A 20838-nucleotide genomic window follows, 5' to 3' on the forward strand; every position below is an offset into this window, starting at 1 on the left:
ATATATACATATTTAACTAGTAGACTATAGTACTATACATGTAACATTATTTAACTAGTAGTACACTCTTGTTCATTAATTAAAACTTTTTTAAAAAATGTCTTTTTTGATATATTTATTCTTTAGGAAAGATTAAGTGGCTATATGAAAGAAAAATTTTGTTATATTTGATTTTAGATTTCTATCATATCCTTAGGACAAATAAATGGTCTCTGTCTTAAGAGAGTAGAGGCATAACCCTATTGGTGTGAAAATGTTTGGTTGTTAATTTAGTTTGTGGATTTGTTAAACCTTAAGGAGTTACGTTGCTTAGTGCCTTTCATATCGACTCATGGACGAAGTTGGCTTTAAATCTCAGGCCAGAATTCAGCCCAATTTAAACAAGTGCCAGTGTGAGTGTACTGTGTCTATTATAGAAAAGTGTTTAGTAAGTTCAACGTTCCCCATGCTTACTGTCCAAGGCAATGCCTTCATCAGAATTCCTCGTTGTACACAGTCTAATATTGTTAGTGGATGTACAGGGACACAGAGTGTATCTTATTGGTCTGTACTAAGATAAGAGCTAGGGTTTTGTTCTAGAGCTGTGAAATGAAATTAAAAATACCACACGCAATGCAAGGATATGGAATAGGAGCATCAAAGCTCCCCAAAGAAAATTGTTTCGGATGCATTTGCAGCTATATAGTTTGTTTGAGCATTTTATATTTAACAAGAAATAATGATAAGCTACCTGGAATTTGCTTCAAAATAATCCTGGAGGAGGGTGAGGTAGGTAAGCTTAAGATAAAGGAAGACTGGCAATGGGTTGTATAAGCTGGGCAGTGGGTCCATGGTGGTTATTATTCTCATTTCTCTGCTTATAGATATTGGAAAATTTTTGTAATAAGAAGATAGAGAAAGAAGAAAAACTTGGCTTAGGGGAAAATAATGCTGGTTTGGTTATTGGGTGCTCTTCAGTACCTAAGTGGCTTTCTGGGTTAGGAGGTGGTGAGAGGTGAGGGACAGGGTGCTGTGCTGTGTGAGGACACCTGGCTGGGTGACTTTGAACAGGGGCGATCAGCCTCAGTTTTCTCACCTGCACAATCAGGGAGTTGAATGTGCTGAACTCGGAGGTGCTTCAGTTCTAGATTCTGTTATTGGTCCCCAGAGACACCCTTACACCTTTGACTCCTTCCAGTCCCTGGCTAGGCATCTTGTTCTCCTGTTTTTTGGTCATGGAAGAAACCTCACTGGCCTTCTTCAAGTGCCTCCCTCTCACATGTGCTTAAGCATTGGGAGAATCTGGCTCTTCACATTACCAAGACTACCCAAGATGGGAGCAGGGCTCCAGATGTAAGGTACGAAAACGAACATAAGTTACAAAACGGTGTATCGTATATTAGTTTTTTTTTTTTCACATTGGAGAAAGATGTCATATCTAGAGGAAAACAGATATATTCAGTTGGTACAAAAGTAATTGTGATTTTTGCCATTACTTTTAGTGGCAAAAAACTGCAATTACTTTTGCACAAAACTAGTATTTGGATATAACCAAGAGAAAGTTATTTTCTTCTTTAAAAAATTATCTCAAGCAGTGGAATCGAGCTGTTTGGATATGATCAGGGCTGTTGGCTGTCTGATAATCAATGAAGTACACCTTAGGCAAGACCCACCATATCTTGAGATAAAAAAGAAAGTTCATTTCTTCCAAGAAAAGTAAGTCTTCTATGTTTGTCCTTCTCTTAAACTCCTGGGTTGGTATTCACATGGATATGAACCTTATTGTGTTCTGCCGCACGGTGATAAATACCACTTTTCCTAGAATGGGTTTCTGTTATAGGAGTTCTTAATTGGTAGTAGACAGGATGGAACACTAATTTATTAATGCATTGTAATGACATGTTTACTGTTGTAACTGGAGGTAAGAAGTGTCCCATTCGTAGCCTATCTTGGTGGTCCTTGAGTCCGTTGTATTTTGGAATGTTCATTCTATGTCCAAAGGACATCATGCCCTATAAGGCAGGCTGGGCTTATGCCCCAGCTTCCAGTTCTTTAGCCTTGTTTTAAAGCAGAAAGTTTCCAATATCTTCGACTCTGATTTAGGCTGTTCAGTGTCTGGCTCTTAGATTCTAGGACAGGAGAACAGGCCTCTTTTCCATCCACTTCCCCCAGATACCCCTCTTCATTGCTTTTCTTCTCCTGCATGAGAGGTCCCAGCTAAGCTCTAGGTTCTTCTATCCCTTCCCTATATTTAGAACTCAAAATGGCACTTACACCTTTTTTTTCCCCTACATAATCATTTTTTCCCATTTTGATTTGATTTGATTTGATTTGATTTGGTGGGAGGTGAGGATATAAACATCCTTCCTTTGGATTTTTATATATGCTTATATCTCCCCAAAGGTAAGAGGACAAACGCCCTGTCTAAATAAACACAGTTGTTCCTCTAACTTCTCATAGTGTATTACCATCAAGACCAAACTTACTGAAAATCTAACCTATTTCTGCTGCCTCTACTTTCTTCCCACGTTCTCATTCCTTTTCCCACTGCAATCTGTCTCTGTGTTCTGTATTCACCGAGGTTACTCCAAGTCTCCTAACCATTAAATTTAGTGTCATTCTCTTATTTTCATTCATTTCAACCTCTACAACATTTGCTGTCACTGAATAATCAGTCCTGCCTTAATTTCCAAAATACCTCTTCCTTAACTTACAAAAGCTACCATTATCTTGTTTGTCTTTCACTTTTCTTTCTCTCTTTTGCCTTTTCTCTTCATCTTCTCATCTCCCCTAACCCTCTGAGGGAAGGTTGCTATGTGCCTTAGCCCTTCTGTTGCTTTGAATGTGCCCTTCTTTCCCATACCCACATCCCTCAAACTGGCCCAGCCTCCAGCCAATGCCCACGCACATCTACCCAAGCATCTGATGGGTAGCACTACCTGAGAACAACATGTTAACTCAAAATCCATTCATACAGTCTATATGTATTTCCATGGAAAACATGCTAGCTGCCAGGCACTGTTCTAGAAGCCTGGTATTCTGTAGCCAATAAGCAAGTGAGGTTCCTGCCCTCATGGAGCTTTCATTCTAGACAGGTGAGGTACTAATAAATGCTATGATGGACACAGGGAGTGAAGGAAGAGGGAGTGGAAAAGTACTATGTATAAATGCATTCCAACCAAAACAGATTCCCTGCCAACCCCAGCAATCCTTATTACTGTAGACATGGCTTCCTTTGGCATCCAGACTTTGAACCATGGAGTTCTTTGACTCTTCCTGCTCTCACTATCAGTTCCTAAAACGTTTGATTCTATCAGTTCCTAAAACGTTTAGTTCCTAAACGTTTAGTTCCTAAAACGTTCTATCATTCTATCAGTTCCTAAAACGTTTGATTTATTTTCTCCTCATGCAAAGTCTTTAACATCAGCCTATCCTGTCAATTCCTGTTGTCTAGTCCTGTCACCTAATGTCTCAATTAGTGCAACATAGCTTTTTTGCTATGCTTATTTGCAGCTAGCTATAGAAATCTGTAGGCCACTAGAGAAGACAGGGAGAGGCAGGGTTCTGGCAGCAAGCCTACCTATGAGGGGAACCTGACCTAGCTGGTGAGGCTGACAGAGGAGGTTTGAAATGTCACAGGCTGTCAGGAACCCAAGTGATCAAGATAATAACCTTATAAGTATCAAGCCAGGCAAATAGAGTGATGAGTATTTCACCACAAAGTGGCACAGGTTCCAACAGGTAGGGTAAATCTCAGAGCATCCAGGTGAGTGATATTAGAAGATTCAGGCAAGCCTCAGTAACCAGGGTGTTCTTTTCTCAGGTAGGAGTATTTAGGTGGGGCAGATGGTGTCTGGTGTGGGAATCAGAAAGACTTGAACAGGGCCCTAGTCACCCAGGCTGGCATGCAGTAGTGCTATCACAGCTCACTGCAGCCTCAATCTCCCAGCTTCAAGCAATTCTCCCGCCTCAGCCTCCCAAGCAGCTGGGACCACAGGCACACGCCACGATGCCCAGCTAATTTTTGTACTTTTGTGCTGTACTTTTAATAGAGATGGGTGTTCGCCATGTTGCCCGGGCTGGTCTCAAACTCCTGGGCTCAAGCAATCTGCCCACCTCAGCTCCCCAAAGTGCTGAGAGTACAGGCGTGAGCCACCGTGCTCAGCCTACGGCCCTATCCTTTTTTAAAGAACAAGGAAATAGAGCTGTTAACTAGGACAGAAACTTACCAAAGGACTCAGGACAGAAACTTGCTATATAAAGTGGAACACAGGGAATGGATTTAGAGGAGGAGTCCCTAAGATCCTAAGCCTGTGGTGCTGGAGTTACTGGAAATGACATAGCCCAAGAGCTGGGTGAGCAGGGAGATGAGGGCTCCCTCTGGTCAGCAGCAGTAGCCCAACATGTGTGGATCTGGGGACATAGGTGGGCAGATCACCCATCTCCCCTTTTGCCCCCCGCCAGATCCTCTTGGATATCACCATCAGGAAACGTTCCTCAGATGGGACTTTGCTCCTGTCACTTCTTGCTCAAAAAGTGTGACTGGGTCCGCATTGCTTCTTCAGTGAAATCCAGGCTTCTCAGCTCTTCTCAGTTTAACCCAAACTGACATTTTCTTTTCAAGTCGTCCATAGCCTTTGGACTTCAGTCATGCTGGGTCACTGGTTCAGCATGCCCCAAGCCTTCTTGGTCCCCTGGCTTTTTTTCTTGCTCTTTCCTGTTCCTCTGAGCACGTCCTTCCTCCAGGTATACCTATTGAAATGCTACCAGTCATTCAAGGGTCAGTAACATGTCTCTTCCTCCTGCAGATACTCTTGACTTTGATTCAGCACCAGCTGATGGTAGCCACCCCTCCTTTGCCTGTACTCCTGTTAGGACATGTTTATTTTAACTTGTTTTCTTGTTTAAGTGTCTGTCTTATGCTTCTAATTTGCTATGTAAAGTATTTAAGGGCAGAGACTATTACACTCACTTTTGCTGCACTTCCCATAGGTTCTTTATGTAATAACTTATACATGGGATGTAATAAAAAAATATGCCTTGAATTGCTTCTTTATTAAATACCCACTATAGCCAAAAATGCAGTACTGGATGATGTAGGACTTTTTTTTTGTTGTTTTTTTTTTTGGGGCAGGAGGGTCTCATTCTGTCTCCCAGGCTGGAGTGCAGTGGCACAATCACAGCTCACTGCATCCTCAACCTCCCTGGGCTCAGATGATCCTCCCACCTGAGCCTCCCAAATAGCTGAGACTACAGGCACACAGCACCACACTCGGCTAATTTTTGTGTGTTTTGTAGAGACAGGGTTTCACTGTGTTGCCAGACTGTTCTCAAACTCCTGGGCTCAAACAATTCATCCTCCTTGGCCTCCCAAAGTGCTGGGATTACAGGCATGAACCATCACACCCTGCCTATGCTTTAGGACTTTATAAAAGAAATTGAAGATTTTAAAAATTATAACAAATTAAAATACTAACCAAAACATGTACTTCACAATTACAGCCATGTACCACTATTAAGAAGCCAATAAAATTAGAAAAAATATTTTCCCTGTCTTTTGTCCTTATTTAAAAGTAAGTTATACTCCTACATAAAGAAAATCAAGACAACTTATCTTCAATAAAAAGGAGACTTTTATTTGTGTTGGGAGTAATAGAAAAAGAATGCCTGTCTAGATTTTTAGGTAGTATTGTTGTCAGTGTTAGCATTCTAGGAATCATACTAAGTTGTAGAGAATCATCTGGTAATATCTTTGATATCCTGAAGGTACTTTGTACTCCCTAATAATAATAATGGCTAATTTTTATTGAATGCTGTTAGGTACCAGGTTCTGCTCCAATAACTGGATTCATATTAACTCACTGAATCATCAGTACAACCTTATGAACTGCAGTCTTTGACGGCTACTATTTTCCCAGTTCTACTGATGAGGAGACTGGGGCTTGCCCAAGAAAACACACCTGGCTCTAGGCAAAGGCAATATTTGAACCGAAGCAATGAAGCCTCGTAGCCAGTACTTTCGACCATTCACTAGTTGCATCTCTAAAAGGTGTCTTCCTACCCACATCAGAAAGGACTGATCATAGAAAGGTGGCTCTAATACATCATTTTGCCTCACACACTAGTTTTTGCTGTAAGAAGGATTTTGTCTGAAGAATTACTTTATTTCTACTTGACTGGCCTGCTTTCCACAGTGCACATGTAGAAAAATGGTTGGCAAGGATCAAAATTATGTTTGGTCCTATTAAAGGATAATATTCTCTTGTAACCATAGAGACCTAATGTTGCTATTTGGGATTATTTTCCACATCTAGAAAGTAGGGCAAAGTTAAAGGATTTGCTTAAGGTGATATTTGTTAAGGATTGCTCTGGTTGCATTAATAAATGACAGCATTTTGATTTTACCTATCTTATTCCACTAAAAAGTTGGAAGTGCTTTTTTTTTTTTTTTTTTTTTTTGGAAACAGAGTCTCACTCTATCATCCAAGCTGGAGTGTGTATGATCTTGACTCACTGCAACCTCTGCATCCTGAGTTCAAACGATTCTCCTGCCTCAGCCTCCTGAGTAGCGGGGACTACAGGCGTGTGCCATTACACCCAGCTGATTTTTGTATTTTTAGTAGAGACAGGGTTTCACCATGTTGGCCAGACTGGTCTCGAACTCCTGACCTCAGGTGATCCACCTGCCTTGGCCTCCTAACGTCCTGGGATTACAGGCGTGAGCCACCATGCCCGGCCTGGAAGTGCTTTATCATTCACCCTCGTGTCATATTGGAGGAAAAGGAAGGAATCTTTCCCTTTTCCCAGTTTACTGTATCGGGGAGAAGTTATGTAACCAGCCAAAGGCCACACAGCACATCTGGACCCACAGAGGGCTTCTTGCTTTGTGTTCTACACTTCTTTTTTTTTTGAGATGGAGTCTCACTCTGTCCCCAGGCTGGAGTGCAGTAGAGCGATTTCAGCTCACTGCAACCTCCGCCTCCCAGGTTCAAGCAATTCTCCTGCCTCAGCCTCCCGAGTAGCTGGGATTACAGGCACACACCACCACACCTGGCTAATTTTTGTATTTTAGTAGAGACGGGGTTTCACCATGTTGGCCAGGCTGGTCTCAAACTCCTGACCTCAGGTGATTCGCCCACCTCAGCCTCCCAGAGCCCTGGGATTATAGGTGTGCACCATAGCATGCACTTTCAGTAATGGTGTGGACACATTGTGATTCTAGGCCTTTACAAACTTTATCTGATAATTTAACTGTTAAAATGCATCCCATTCACGGTTGGTTGTTAATCTTTTTGTTGTTGTTGTTGAGGCAGCATCTCACTGTGTCACCCAAACTGGAGTGGAATGCAGTGGAGTGATCACGGCTCACTGAAGCCTTGACCACCTGGGCTCAAGCAATCCTCTCACCTCAGTCCCCTGAGTCGTTGGGACCACAGGCATGGGCCACCATGCCTGGCTAATTGTTGTGTTATTTGTGGAGATGAGATCTCACTATGTTGCCCAAGCTGGTCTCAAACTCCTGGTCTCAAGCGATTCTCCCATCCTGGCCTCCCAAAGTGTTGGGATTACAGGCATGAGCCACAGCACCTGGCTTGATTGTCAGTCCTGATATCTACTGCCAGCTCCGTGGCTCCTAACGAATTATGAAACTTCATTCTGTACAGTTTTACCAGAAGAGGAGCAGGGTTTAACTATATAATATACGCTTTTTGTTATGGCTTTCTTTCTTCAACTCACATTTGCAAGGCAGATTCTGACCCACCAGCAAACCAAAAGTCAGAAAGCCAGCCTCATGGAGTTCCAGTTTAGAACGGCAGCCCATATGTTAGTATTTTCTGGTGGATACAGTATCGAGTCCTATTGAGACTGCCTTTCTAAGTTGAAATAATAATGCATTATTGCCTCTGTCTGTAAGCAGTCCTTAACTTACATATTGGCAGTGTCTCCTGTACTGCGTTTTTAGATTATTTGGAATTATGGGTATGCTCCCAAACTAATTTACAAAATCGAGTTTAATCCATAATATGCCTGAAGCCTGGGACTATTAATATTTGTTCAAATACAGCCAAACACTATTTATTGTTACTATAGTAAAACACTTACGTAATTTTCAATTGAAATTAAGAATTTTTGAGTTGTAAAGGACCTTAGCCGTCTAGTTCGGTCTCTAGGACAGGAATCAGTCCTGTCTCCAGCAGCCCTGATAACATACAGTCATTGAGCTTCTTCCTGAATTCCTTATTCCCAGCTCTAATTGTTGAAGTTTCCTTTTGTCTTGGCCTGAAACAAATTATCTCCAGTCTTTCTAACTAGCCTCTGATGTGTGCGTGTGTGTGTTTTTGTATCTCCTAATCACATTGTTACATGATCATCTTTCCATCTTTTCTTTAAGTTTATTCATCCCTTTATCTGTTGTCAGTTTCAGAGTTTCTCACCATAGAAGCGTACTAGATTGTGTAGGTCACTCAGTTTTTATGGCGTTCCTGGCCCAATGCAGTGTGTGCTAGGGATATGGTCATAAACAAGCCTGACCAGTTCCTTGTGCTCATGGAGTCCACAGGGTGCCTGTGCATCTGGCTGTACTTCACATGTTCTTAGCTATTTTTTAATCCTAAGCTAAAATGATGACTTTTCAAAAAATTCTTACTATTACTACTTCACCAACCACATTTCCACTATTTAGAATTAAGTCTAGAATAGAATTTCATCTTATTTAAAGAAGAATTTATCAGTAAGAATTAAGTATCTTGTAAATGTCTAGGGAGCTGGAAGTTCCTATGAAAACTCTCTATCACTTTTCTGCTTATTTAATGTTCTCTTTGTGGAAAATATCACCCAGAGCCTCCTAACGGGGTGATCTGTTTTACTTTTTTATAGCAATATATTTTCTGTTCTTTCCCTGTACCCTCATGTGGATATATGTACACATCACATCCACATTTCTTGGATGCTAGTTTCTCCGAAAGCACTAAGAGTCTCTGGCATTGGTTTTTTTCTTTTTCTGTTCTGGCTGCTGTCCTCCATGATGCCTGGTTTTATACCATTATGTGGGTGTTTTCCTCTCTCTTGAATTCAACTTTAAGGTTCTCTTCAATAGGCCAATTCGGTGAGCATCTTCTTGGCATGTCATTTTTTTCCTACATTTTTTATTTTTAATGAATACATAATTGTTGTACATATTTATGGGGCGTATGTGGTATTTTTATATAAGCATTCAGTGTATAATGTTTAAATCAAGGTAATTGAAATATACATCACCTCAAACATTTATCGTTTCTTTTTGTTAGAAATATTCCAGTTCCACTCTTTTAGTTGTTTTGAGATATACAATATTGTTAGCTCTAGTCACCCCATCGTGCTACTGAACACTAGATCTATTCTTTCTATCTAACTGCACATTTGTACCCCTTAACCATCCCCTCTTTATTCCTTCCTCCCCACTACCCTTCCCAGCTTCTGGTAACTGACATTCGACTCTATGACCATGAGTTGTTTTTTTTGTTTTAGCTCCCACATATGAGTGAGAACATCCAACATTTGTCTTTCTTTCTGCACCTGGCTTATTTTACTTAACATAATGTCCTTCAGTTCCATCCATGTTGCTACAAATGACAGAATTTTATTGTTTTTATGGCTGAATAGTATTCCATTATGTATATGTACTACATTTTCTTTACCCATTCATCTACTGATGGATACTTAGTTTGATTTCATGTCTTGGCTATTGTGAATAGTCTGGTATCTCATTCCTATTTTCATGTAATGAACCACATGTCTTGTCAGGCTATTATTTGAATGTTACAGTCCAGAAAATCAGATCTTGTCTTCAACACCATCGGTTGAAATGGCTTTTCGCATTTCTTTATCCAGTCTTTTCATATGCCATGATCTCTAGCCAGAAGAGAAGAGAACCACATGTCACCTTCCGTGCCTTCCTGTTTTCCACTCAGGACTTCTGACCAGCTAGACCATCCAGATGGCTTCTGAGGAAGACAATTATCCTTATTTTTAAAAACCAGTAGAGGAGGGTTTGAGGAGTTTTGATGTGCCCTCTTTTATGTCCTAAGAAACACACTACAAGAAGGCAGCATTCTTTCTGATTAGCCAGGCAGGTCTGTGCAAGGCTCTCATCTCTAGCACTGGCACCTCATCAAGAGCTCCTCAGTGACCACTTTTGACTTTTCCTGCTGGGTCTGATGAATCCTCCTTGTCATCCATTCATACAGCAAGTATTCACTGAGCTTCTACCCTATGCCCAGATTCTGTTCTAGAGAAACAAGCTCATGAAGCTGGTATTCCAGGGAAGAAATACCAGGGAAGGCTGTTGTGGGGAAAATCAGAGTGTACGTGGAGATCAAGAATGGCGGGTCAGTGAGAGAAGCCAGACACTGGCTCGGAGTCTCTGATATACCACCCTTCTCTATCTTACCTGCTGCTCCATGCCAGATCTACACAGTACATCAATTCTCCCTCTCCTGTGTGTTACTTTTTTTCTCCTATTAATCTCTTGACAGGACATTTTGGTTTTGTCAAGTGGTTGATCTCTTTGTTCTATTTTCTTCCTCAAAACATTTCTTTTTGTGTGGCTTTCTTAACTGCATAATTCTTGCCCAGACTGGAGTGCAGTGGAATGATCTCGGCTCACTGCAGCCTCTGCCTCCCAGCTTCAAGCGATTGTCCTGCCTCAGCCTCCCGAGTAGCTGGGATTACAGGTGTGTGAGACCACACTTGTCTAATTTTTGTTTGTTTGTTTGTGTGTTTGTTGTTGTTTTCAGACAGTCTCACTCTGTTGCCCGGGCTGGACTGCAGTGGCACGATCTCGGCTCACTGCAAGCTCCACCTCCTGGGTCCACACCATTCTCCTGCCTCAGCCTCCGGAGTATCTGGGACTACAGGTACCTGCCACCACGCCTGGCTAATCTTTTTGTATTTTTAGTAGAGATGGGATTTCACCCTTTTCGCCAGGATGGTCTTGATCTCCTGACCTAGTGATCCACCCACCTTGGCCTCCCAAAGTGCTGGGAGTACAGGCGTGAGCCACTGTGCCCGGCCTTCCTTTTTTCTTTTTTTGTTTTTGTATTTTTAGTAGAGATTGGATTTCACCATATTGGCCAGGCTTGTCTCAAACTCCTGACCTCAAGTGATCCACCCGCCTCGGCCTCCCAAAGTGCTGGGATTACAGGCATGAGCCACCGCGCCCAGCCTAATTCTTTCATTTTTTTCTAGAAAACATTAATCTTTTCCAGACTAGAGCAAAGGATGATGCAACCCAACTTCTTTCACCTTCCCTTTTAGTGGGAAAGCTGGTTTATATTTATAGATCGCCTCTTGGTGCTTCTCTCCAAGGAAGAAAAATAGAGGTCCCAGCCACGAGTTTCTGCACAGTCCAGACTATGGGGTGTCAGGGTTACCTTTGGTTGTTTTTGGCAGCCCCTCTTGGAAACTTTTCCTGTAAATAGGCCCTCAACAAACTGGGCCTTTAAAAATGGGGCTTTTTTGTTGAGCCCTGGTTTGTGCCAGCTATGCCAATCCCTTGACCTTTCAGAAAACACAAATGGCTTTTTGACTTTTCCAAATTGTTTTCCTACCTTTCCTCTCTCTTTCATTGTGGACATGGACCAATGAGCCTATAGTTCACTGGAAGATGTATGTATTCATTCTGACAGCTCCAGTGTGAACTCCTGAGATTCTTCTTAGAAGTAGCTGTGGTGTGGCATATGCGGGAGGCAGATGTAAAAAGGTACCATGAACGAGTTCACTTTCTATGACTGAATATGTGATCATGACCTTCTCCAAAGAGGTTATCTCTTGGTCATTCACCATGTGGGTGTTTCCTCTTTGTTTTATATGTGTCTGTGTATATGTGTGTATAGTGCTAAGAATGTTAATATATGTATAGTTTTGCATAATCGCTACCAGTCAGGATATGTCAGAGTTCTGTCACTCCCCAAATCTCCTTTGCACTTTTTGTTTTTTGTTTTTTGTTTTGAGATACAGTCTTGCTCTGTTGCCCAGGCTTGAGTGCAGTGGCGTAATCTGGGCTCACTGTAACCTCTGCCTCCAGGGTTCAAGCTGTTGTCCTGCCTCAGCTTCCTGAGTAGCTGGGATTACAGGCACACGCCACCATACCTGGCTAATTTTTGTATTTTTAGTTGAGATGGGGTTTCACCATGTTGGTCAGGATGGTCTTGAACTCCTGATCCTGTGATCTGTCCACCTTGGCCTCCCAAAGTGCTGGGATGGATGTGCTGTCTTTTTGTAGTCACACCCTATTCTGCACCCCTTCCCCCAACCCCTAACCTCTGGCAATTACTGGTCTGTTCTTCACCATAGTTTTGTTGTTTCAAGAATGTCATATAAATGGAATCATTCAGTGTGAAATCTTTGGAGACTGGTTTCTTCCACTTTGCAGAGTGACTCATGAGAGCTTCATCCAGGCTGTTGCGTGTATTAATCATTCCATTTTTTGTTGAATAGTATTTCATGGAATAGATGTACCACAGTTTGTTTATCCATACATGAAAGACACATGGGTTGTTTCTAGTTTGGGGTAATTCTAAATAAAACTGCTATAAACATTCTTGTGTAAGTTCTTGTGTGAGCAAAAGCCTTCATTTCTCTAGGGAAAATATGTAGGAATGGGATTTAGGGGTCATATGTTAAATGTGTGTTTAACTTTATAAGCAAATGCCAAACAGTTTTCCAGAGTTATGCATTCCTACAAGTAGTGGAGAAAAGTTTCAGTTGCTCCACATCCTTGTCAACACTTGGTATTGTCATTATTTTTTGTTGTTATGGCAAAAACATTTATCATAAAATTCACCATCTTAACCATTTTTAAATGTGCAGCTCAGTAGTGTTCAATATATTTACATTGTTCTGTAAATAGATCTCCAGAACTTTTTCATCTTGCAGAACTGAAACTCTATACCTATTAGACAACTTCCTTTTTGCCCCCTAGTAACCCATCGTTCTACTTTCTATAACTATGAATTTGACACCTTTGGATCCCTCATATAAGTGGACTCAGATAGTGTTTATCTTTATGTGATTAGTTTATTTCACCTAGCATAATGTCCTCAAGGTTGACAAGATTTCCTTTTTTCAAAGACTGTGTAGTATACTACATTGTTTAAATCCATTCATTGGTCAGTGGACATTTGGACTGCATCCCCCTCTTGGCTATTGTGGATATTGCTGCTTTGAACATAGGTGTGCTGTAATTAGTTTTATGTTAACCATTCTAGTAAGTATGTAGTGGTATTTTGTCCTGGTTTTAATTTGCATTTCCCTAATGGGCTAATGATGTTGAACTTTTTTATTGATACATAATATTTGTGTATATTTATAGGACACATGTGATATTTTGTTCCATGCATATACTGTGTCATGATCAAGTCAGGGTATTTAGGATATCTATCACCTCAAACATTTATCATTTCTACCATTGGGGACATTTCAAATCCTCTCTTCTAGCTATTTTGTAATATACAATACATTGTTGCAATTGCAGTCACCCTACCATGCTATTAAATATTAGAACTTATTTCTTCTATGTAACTGTATGTTTGTACCTATTAATCTGCCTCTCTTTATTCCCTCCCCCACTGACGCCCACACACCCTTTGCAGCCTCTCGTAACTGTCATTCTACTCTCTACTTCTATAAGATCAACTTTTTTTAACTCCCACCTGTGAGTGAGAACATGTATTTGTCTTCCTGTGCCTGGATTATTTTACTTAACATAATTTCTTCCACTTGTATCTATGTTGCCGCAAATGGCAGGATTTTTTTTTTTATGGCCAAACAGCATTCCATTGTATTTATATAATCATATTTTCTTTATCCATTCATCTTTGATGGACACGTAGGTTGATTGCATATCTTGACCATTGTTAACAGTGCTACAATAAACATGGGCATGCAGGTATCCTTTTGATATATTGAGTTCCATTTTTGGGGGGTGAGTACCTGGTAGCAGAATTGCTGGATCATATGGTGGCTCTATTTTTAGTTTTTTTGAGAAACCTCCATACTGTTTTCTGTAATGACTGTACTAATGTACATTCCTACCAACACTGTGTAAGAGTTCCCATTTCTCTGAATCCTCACCAACATCTGTCATTTTTTGTCTTTTTGATAATAGCCATGCTAACTGAAGTAAGATAATATGTCATTGTGGTTTTGATTTGCATTTCCCTGATGATGTCGTCTTGATAATAGCCATGCTGACTGAAGTAAGATAATGTGTCATTATGGTTTTGATTTTCATTTCCCTGATGTTTAGTGGTTTTTTCGTATACCTGTTGCCATTTGTGTGTGTTTTTGAAAAATGTCTATTCCTATCTTTTGCCCACATTTTAACAGGATTATTTGGTGTTTTCTTGTTGAGTTATTTGAGTTCCCTGTACATACCTCAACATATTAAAGCCCTTATATGACAAACCAACAGCTAATATAATGCTGAATGGGGAAAAGTTAAAAGCCTTTCCTCTAAGAACTGGAACAAGACAAGGATGCCCACTTTTACCACTCCTATTGAACTGGAAGTCCTAGCCGAGCAATTAGGCAAGAGAAAGAAATAAAAGGCATCCAGATTGGAAAAGAGAAAGACAAACTTTGCAGATGACATGATCTTATATCTAGAAACTCTTAGATCTGATAAACAAATTCAGTAAAGTTACAAGATACAAAATCAACATAAAAATCAGTGGTGCCTCTTTTCTTTCTTTCCTTTTTTTTTTTTTTGAGACAGGGTGTTACTCTGTCACTTAGGTTGGAGTGCTGCATAGATGCTTACTGCAGCATCTACCTCCAGGGCTCAGGTGATCCTCCCACCTCAGCCTCCCGAGTAGCTGGGACTACAGGAGCACATCACCACACCTGGCTAGTTTTTTGTATTTTTTTTTTTTTGTAGAGACAGGGTTTCACCATGTTACCCAAGCTGGTTTCAAACTCCTGGGCTCAAGTGATCCACCAGTCTCATGACATTTTTCACAGACATAGAAAAATTTGTATGGAACTAAAATAGAGCCCAAACAGCCAAAGCAATCCCTGAGCAAAAAGAAGAAAGCTGGAAGCATCATAGTACCTGACTTCAAAATATATTACAAGGCTATGGTAACCAAAACAGCATGGTATTTGTATAAAAACAGACACATAGACCAATGGAATAGAATGGAGAACCCAGAAATAAATCTACATATTTACAGCCAATTGATTTTTGACAAAGGTGCCAAGAATATAGATTAGGGAAAGAACATCCTCTTCAATAAATGGTGCTGGAAAAAGTGAATATCCAAACACAAAAGAAAGAAAATAGACACCTATGTCTCACAGTGTATAAAAATCAATGCAAAATGGATTAAAGACTTAAACAGAATACCTAAAACTATGAAACTACTAGAAGAAAACATAGGGGAAACAATCTAAAACATCAGTCTAGGCAAAGATTTTATGTCTAAGACCTCAAAAATACAGGCAACAAAACAAAAAAGGACAAATTTGACTATATTAAACTACTAATAAAAAGTTTCTACTCAGCAAAGGAAATAGTCAACAGAGTGAAGAGACAGTCTGTGGAATGGGAGAAAATATTTGCAAAATATTCATCCAAGAATGAACTTCTTTTCATGTATGTATCTGCCATCCATATATCCTCTTTGATAAAGTTTCTATTCAGGTCTTTTGCCTATTTTTTAATTGGCTTATTTGTTTTCTTACTGGTGAATTTTGAGAGTTCTTTATATATTCTAGATACAAGTTATTTGTTGGATATGTGATTTGCAAATATTTTTTTCCACTCTGTAGATTGTCTTTTCATTCTTACAACAGTACCTTTTGTAGAGGAAAAATTTTTAATTTTGATGAAATCCACCATATCAGCTTCTTTTAAAATAGATTATGCTTTTGGTCTCTTGTCATGCCTAACCCCAGGTCACAAAGATTTTTATCCTATGTTTTCTTCTAAATGTTTTTATAGTTTTATGTTTTACATTTAGATCTATGATCAGTTTTAGGATCATTTTTATGCAAGGAGTGAGGCTGGTTTTGGGTCAAGGCTGTTTTTTTGCATGTAAATGTCTAGTTATTTGAATATCATTTGTTGAAAAGATCATCATTTTTCTATTAAGTTGCCTTTGCACTGTTTTAAAAATCAATAAGCATATATTGTTCTTCCACATACTCTCTTTGGTAAAAGTCTTTTGAAGTCTTTTGATCCATTTTTACTGAGTAGTTTGTTTTCTTAATGTTGAGTTTTGAGTGTTATATCTTCTAGGTTCAGTGCCCTTGTCAGATATGTAACTTGGTGATATTTTCTGCCAGGCTCTAGTAGCTTGTCTTTCCGTTTTTTAACAGTGTCTTTTAAGAGCAAAGGCTCTTAAGTACAATTTTTTTTCTCTTTTCAGATCATGCTTTTGGTGTCATGTGTAAGAAATTTCAACAGCATTTGTTGAAACAACTATCATTTCCCCATTGAATTACCTTTACACCTTTGTTCAAAAATTAATCGGCAACATATTTGTGGTCTATTTCCAGACTCACTACTTTATTCTCTTAATCTGTGTCTATTCTTTCACCAATATCACACTATCTTGATTATTATAGCTTTGTAAGTCTGAAAATTAGGTAGTGAGATTTTCTAACCTTATTCTTCATTTAAAATTGTTTTAACTAATCTAGTTTGTTTGGCTTTCATTTAAATTTTAGAACCAACTTGTTTTTATTGTTGAAAAGTTACTGCTGGAGTACTTTTTTTTGGCTAGGATTTTTATTTAAACTGCATTAAATCTATGCTGCAGTTTGGGTAGAATTGATATCTATACCATGTTGAACTTTCTAATTTATGAACTGATATGCCTTTCAATTTGATTAGCTCTTCCATTTTTTTATTAGCATTTTGAAGTTTTTAGAAAACAGTATTACGTTTATACCTAAGTATTTGTTTTCTTTATTTTTTAGCTACTGTAAATGATATATATTTTTAAATGTCAATTTCCAGTTTCTTGTATCACGCTACCTTACTAAACTCACTTATCAATTCTAGTAGTTCTATTGAAAATACCTTAGGATTTTCTACATGGACAATTATATCATCTATGAATAGGAATCATTTTATTTCTTCCATTCTAACCTGCATGCTTTTTATTATTTTCTTCCCTTTTTTTCACCATCTAGGACTTCTACTACAATGGTAAACAGGAGTGGTGAAGGAGACATCCATGCCTTGTTCCTATTCTTAGGGGGAAAGCATTCATTAAGTATGATGTTAGTGTAAGGTTTTTGTTTGTTTGTTTGTTTGAGACGGAGTCTTGCTCTGTCGCCCAGGTTGGAGTGCAGTGGCGCGATCTTGGCTCACTGCAACCTCCGCCTCTTGGGTTCAGGCGATTCTCCTGCTTCAACCTCCTGAGTAGCCGGGATTACAGGCACGTGCCACTGTGCCTGGCTGATTTTTGTTTTTTTAGTAGAGACGGGGTTTCACTGTGTTGGCTAGGCTGGTCTGGAACTCCTGACATCGTGATCCGCCTGCCTCAGCCGTCAAAAGTGCTGAGATTACAGGCGTGAGCCACCGCGCCCGGCCCAGTTGAAGATTTTTATACATGCCCTTTTTTACTAGGTTGAGGAAATTCCTTTTTGTTCCTGACTTTCTAAGAGTATTTATTAGGAATAGATATTGGATTTCTCAAATACTTTTTTTCTGGATCAATTGATGTGGTCATTTGGGTTTTTTCTTTAGACCACTATTATGGTTGATTACATTGGCAGATTTTTGAATTTTGAACCAGTTTTTTACATCCTTAGGATAAACCCCACTGTGTTTTTTTTGTTTGTTTGTTTGTTTTTGAGATGGAGTTTCACTCTTGTTGCCCAGGCTGGAGTGCAATGGCACAATCTCGGCTCACAGCAGCCTCCGCCTCCTCGGTTCAAGCGATTCTCCTGCCTCAGCCTTTGGAGTAGCTGAGATTACAGGCATGCGCCACCACGCCCTGCTAATTCTGTATTTTTAGTAGAGATGGGGTTTCTCCATGTTGGTCAGTCTGGTCTTGAACTCCTGACCTCAGGTGATCCACCTGCCTTGGCCTCCCAAAGTGCTGGGATTACAGGCGTGAGCCACCGTGCCCGGCCAGCCCCACTGTGTTGTGGTGTAGTATTCTTTTTATATGTTGCTAGATTGTATTGAATAATATTTTGTTGAGGATTCATGGTATTGGTCTGTAGTGTTCTTGCACCATCTTTGTCTAGGTTTGATATCAGGGCAACACCAACTTTATACAATCAGTTGGCAACTGTTCCCTCCTCTTCTGTTTCTGAAAGAGATTGTGCAGAATTGTTGTTATTTTCTTCTTGAAATGTTTGGTAGAATAAACAGTAAAACATTATGGACCTGAAGATTTCTCTTTCGAAAGGATTTTAAATAGCATATTCAATTTCTTTTGTAGTTATAGGACCATTCAGGTTATCTCTTTTAACTTGGGTAAGTTTAAGCAGGCCCTCTGGTTCTTTGAAATGGAAAAGAAAGTGAAACTTTTCCTCTAGATTTCTTTATGGTTAACCAACTGCCTTATCTCCTTCAATAAAGTCTATGTGCGACTGCTACTTTCTAGGTGAGATCTGGATTATTATATTTCAAATCTCTCCTCTCCCCCAGCATTCTTTAAATTAAATGGCCTTGTTGACATATAATTGATATACCAAACAGTTCACCCATTTAACATGTGCAACTCAATAGGTTTTAGTAATATTCATAAGTTGTGAAACCATCACCACAATCAATTTTAAACATTTCCATCACTCTAGAAAGAAATCCCATACTCATTGGCAGTCATTCCCCATTTCACCAATCTCCCAGCTCTACTTTCTATCTCTGTGGTTTGCCTGTTCTTGATATCTCATATAAATGAAATCAGAAAATACATATATGGTCTTTTATGACTGGTATCTTTCACTTAGGAAGCTTTCATTGGTCATCCATGTTGTAGCGTGTATCAGTACATCATTTCATTATCAAATACTAAACGTTCCATTGTATAAATATACAACATTTTATTTATTCATCAGTTGCTGGACATTGGATTTGTTTCTATTTGTGGCTATCATGAATAATGTTGCTGTGTACATTTGTATGTAAGTTTTTGTGTACGTATATGTTTTCACTTCTCCTGGTTTCATTTCTCTTGGTTATATACCTAGAAATGGAATTGCTTAGTCATGTGGTAATTCAATGTTTCACATTTTGAGGAACTGCCAGACTGTGTTTCAATGTGGCCACACCACTTTATATTCCTACTAACAGTGTATGAGCATTCTAATTTCTCTACACTCCAGCCAACATTTGTTACTACCTGTCTTTTTTATTATTGCTATCCTGGTGGGTTTGCCCAGCACTTTTGATTCCTCCTTGTCTTTTCTTTTCTGATTTATTTATTTATTTGAGGCAGGGTCTTGCTCATCCACCCAGGCTGGAGTGCAGTGGTGTGATCATTTCTACGCAGCCTCTAACTCCTGGGCTCAAAGCAATCCTGCCTCAGCCTCCCAAGTTGCTAGGACTAAAGGCATGCACTACAATACCCAGCTTAATTTTTAAAAATTTGTTTTTCATAGAGATGGAGTCTTGCTCAGTTGCCCAGGCTGGGTGTCCAACTGCCTTCAAGTGATTGTCCTACCTTGACCTCCCAAAGTGCTGGGATTATAGATGTGAGCCACCATGCCTAGCCTGGTTCCTCCTCTTTTTCAACCTTACTTTTTTCATTTTCCATAGCACATTTTACCATCTAACATTTATAAATTATTTTTATTGTTTATTATCTGACGCCACTTCCTAGTAGATTATAAATTCCATGAGAACAGGGATTTTTGTTTTCTTCTTTGGTGAGATCTCAGAGGAACTTGTATAGTGCCTGGCTTATGTTAAACATTCAGTAAATGTATATTGAATGAACGAATGAATGAATGAATGGCTCTTGATGGACCTTATCCCATCCTATATATGGAGCACTTGCAAGTGAATCTTTTCGATTTGGAAAGTGCCGGATTTAGGGCGAGGGGTAGGGAATGATTGTGCTTGTTTTCAATCCTTCTTTAGTGTTCATATCACTGAGAGTTGCTTTAAACAGCCTCAAGAAACCCTGAAAAGCCCTAATAGACTAAATGAATATTTTACCAATTTAGTGGGTAAGATGGGGAGCTATTCTCTCATGAATGGATACTGACCTTAAGTAACTGTGACTGTTCTGTATGGCAGCATTGCAAAAGTCAATGTGGGAACATCATTGTCAAAAAAGGAAGTGGGGTGGGGGTTGTATTTTAATTCAACCATTTGTGTTTTTGTGTATTTCACAACAAAACCTAATCAGACCAAATGAATGCTAGAAATTCTGTGGGCAAGAGATATTATATAATAATTTTATTGGCCGGGCTTGGTGGCTCAAGCCTGTAATCCCAGCACTTTGGGAGACTGAGATGGGCGGATCACGAGGTGAGGAGATCGAGACCATCCTGGCTAACCCAGTGAAACCCCGTCTCTACTAAAAAATACAAAAAAAAAACTAGCCGGGCGAGGTGGCGGGCGCCTGTAGTCCCAGCTACTCGAGAGGCTGAAGCAGGAGAATGGCGTAAACCCGGGAGACGGAGCTTGCAGTGAGCTGAGATCTGGCCACTGCACTCCAGCCTGGGCGACAGAGCGAGACTCCGTCTCAAAAATAATAATAATAATAATAATAATAATAATAATAATAATTTTATTATGCATGCTTTAAAAAAAATCTTCTATTGTTTTCCTAAAGGTATATAATTGTGTTAAAACAGATTTCCTCTATGTGCTCTAAATATAAAGGAGACTAATTTTTTCTCTCCTTTTTT

At 39.6% G+C, this 20838-nt stretch overlaps 1 protein-coding gene across 10 annotated transcripts in view; it reads left to right on the top strand.

Annotated features, from left to right (window-relative positions):
- Positions 1-20838, top strand: part of PHACTR2 (phosphatase and actin regulator 2) — a 294524-nt gene that overhangs the window by 176546 nt on the left and 97140 nt on the right. The gene's annotated exons all lie outside the window — the stretch shown is intronic.

The sequence above is a fragment of the Macaca mulatta genome, chromosome 4, assembly GCF_049350105.2.
Source record: "Macaca mulatta isolate MMU2019108-1 chromosome 4, T2T-MMU8v2.0, whole genome shotgun sequence".
Taxonomy (NCBI): Eukaryota; Metazoa; Chordata; class Mammalia; order Primates; family Cercopithecidae; genus Macaca; species Macaca mulatta.